We start from the raw sequence: 3410 nt of genomic DNA, 5'->3' as shown, positions 1-3410 counted from the left end.
CCAATGACACAACAATTGCTGAAAAAAGGTGCCGAATAACAGCAAAGATGTATATGTATCATTCTACAAAAAATATAACAATATTTTTAAAGTAAGAACAATATACAAAAACTATACACCAACCAAAAATAATAATATGTACATAAATTACATAAAATATTAACTGTCTGATTAACATTTAAAAAGGAACGTGTAAACCGCCAACTAATTACCTACATAATATTATTATGTATGAGTTGCCAGTCTCAAGCCTGGATAAAAGTGTGAGGGCGCTTACCTTATAATAATTGTTTTCTTTTTTTTATATAAATAAGTAGAGATTTAGATTTTATAATTATTCCTACAAAAGTATTTATTATTATTTATTAGAAATTAACCATTGATCCCATTTGTATTTATTTTTTGTCAATCCTTCATAATATTATACAAATGATTTAAATATTTTAATACAATTTGTTGCACTACCAAATGTGTATCATTATATGTTATAATATTCAAATACAATAAATAATTTTCTAACACTTTGAATTTTGATAGTACACTGTTGGCAATTGATCTTAATACATTTCCAATTAGTATACAACTAATAAATATATTAAATTTAAATCTATTTATTCATAAATCATAATACTCAGTAAACATTATGCATATCATGATACATCTTAATGATACTAAAAAACTAAATAATACATTTTATATACATAATACATAAAAATATTTAAAAAAAACTACTGTTGTGCTTATAATTTTTTAACAAATTAAATTGATGTTTTTTTTTACAGATATTCAAAATATTTAAACAATTAATAGTTTGTAAGCATTTGAACCTTTTGATGGCCTTAATATGGTTTAACAGTACAAAATGTTTATTTATTCATATTGATAATGTTTTATAATTCTAAATCTTTGAAAAAGTCTTCATTACTCGCCACTCGGTGTATTTTGTGATACAAAACACTCACAAGATTCTGTATTTAGGTACTGTACTTTTAATTAAACTGATGTATCAATCCACTGTTAACTGTATGAAATGTAATAAATATTATAATTATTAAAATCAGTAAATTTTTAATAGTTCATTGTTCGATTACAATTGATTCTAATCCGGTCAAATTTATTTGAAATAGCTCCACAGTTAAGTAAAACCAATTTGATAGGTTAAAATGTGGACTAAAATCCACAGAGTATAACATCAGCAGGAATAATTCAGGAAAAATGATTTGTTATACTTGTATATTCTCCATCAATGACATAATGTTGCCATTTACTGTATCTAAATAAATAACACAAGTATAAAATAATTTAATATATCAATAATCTTAAATAAGAGACAAGAATTATGATACTCTAAAACTTACCTACAAATGTTTACACATGTTTATTGTTTAGTGAAAGTATTGAAAAATAATCCAGGATTTGATTTGTCTTGTACATTATGTGTACCTATGTCATTACACATTTACATACAAACAAGCAACACAACACATAATAAGGCAAATTAAATGAAAATATAATCATGAAAAAATCTAAAGATGTAACCATTAGCTTAGTAAATGTACAGGTAAATATTTTTTTTTTAAAATAAAATTAGCATGGGAGTATGTGATACCTAAAATTAAACATCATAATGAGACGAATATTCACAAGTCATAACCACAGATATAATATTATTATAGTTGATATAAAAATACGTAATACGTCCGGACGTTTAACTCGCCCACAACTACTGATAGTGTATTATATTAATATACTATCAAATATTGTAAGTTATCGCTATTAATTACAATCACATTACCTAATTAATAAATTTGATTTTATCGACATTGTGGTTATCGTCTACGACAAAAATATGGTCTATGATAGTATCACGGTTCGTTGTTGATGTATAACGCGTTATAACTTATAAGTACCTAATGGATATTGTGAAATGATTAATTTGGAATTTATTATAAGTCAATTATTTTTTTAATACCATAGATAAGTATGTAATAAGTCTTAAACCAAGACTGACATACCGTCTCCACTCAGAATCGTTTTTCTTATACAATGATATTGTATCATTGAATTCAAATTTAATTCCATCCATTATACAGTGACCCACTTGTAACCTACTGTACAGCAGAGCGACATCCACTTACCCACCTTTTTTTTATTTTTTTTGTGTCTGTGTACACGATAAGTAGTCGAAATAATGCTACGATTTTCAACTTCAGTATCTTGTTCGATCAGGAAGTGAATATCGTTGGTGCATTGGGGAGGTCAAAATTTAAATTTCCCAGTGGTTTTCAAAAGCGCCGGGAAAAACAAAAGAAAAATTAAGGAAAAACGGGAATTTTTACGCAAAATCGATTTTTCACAAAATTGAATTTGGTTTTTGGTGTAACTTTAAAAAAAATTACCGTAGATACATGAAATTTTGACTGATTGTTTATCTTAGCATCTTCTATACACCATAACATTTTCAAAATATTTTGATGTATTTTGAGCTCTTTACGGACATTTTTATTTTCCATTTTTTTTTAGTTTTTTTTCTAAAAATATCAATAAAATTAGATAAAAAAGGATAAAAAAGCTTGAAAATTTAATAGAAGGCTCCTAGTATATTGTTTCAAAGGCAGATGAAAAATATTAAAAATCGTTAGTCACAGTTTTTTTTTTTAAGCATTTAAAGTTCAAAAAATGACAAAATATGGAAAAATCACGAAAATTTGCAAATTATTTCGAGTTATAAATTCATAAAAATTTTTCTTTTTAAATCTAAGATTTTAAAATGTAATACAAGATTCCTTATAGGATAATCTACCTTTACCAAAAAAAAATGTCTATAAGAAACTCAAATTAAATTTTTATGGGTGTTTGAAATTCATATTTTTACAACATTAGATATTCACTCGATTTCTTACGTAACGATTTTCTTATTTTGTTGTAATTCAAAAACGAGTGACTGTAGAAACTTGAAAATTTCACTGAATGTTTATATTAGCATTTTATATATACGATAAAATTTTTAAAATAATTTGACTCTTTTTGAGCTGTTTGCGGACATTGTAAGTTTTCAATTTTTTTAGTTTTTTTTTTCTATAAATATCAATAAAGTTTTATCTGTTGGGCCAAAAAGTGTATAAATTTAATACAAAGCTCCTGATATATTGTTACAATATCAGTTGAAAAATATTAAAAATACATTTACGCAGTTTATTTTTATAGTCATTTTAAGTACAAATTTGGACGAAATTACATATTAAAAACCTAGGATAACTATTTTAGTTATTTTGTTGTGATTGTATAATATTATTCGTGGGTACTTGAAACTTCTAAAGTATACTATTATATATCTGTTGGGTACACAATCGGCAATTCAAAAATTGCGCGTTCGTATGCGATAGGCATATGTTTGCAATGTTGTCACC

Source organism: Acyrthosiphon pisum, chromosome A2, assembly GCF_005508785.2.
Source record: "Acyrthosiphon pisum isolate AL4f chromosome A2, pea_aphid_22Mar2018_4r6ur, whole genome shotgun sequence".
Lineage (NCBI taxonomy): Eukaryota > Metazoa > Arthropoda > Insecta > Hemiptera > Aphididae > Acyrthosiphon > Acyrthosiphon pisum.
The sequence above is the reverse complement of the archived record's forward strand: the minus strand, read 5'-3'. Positions refer to the sequence as shown.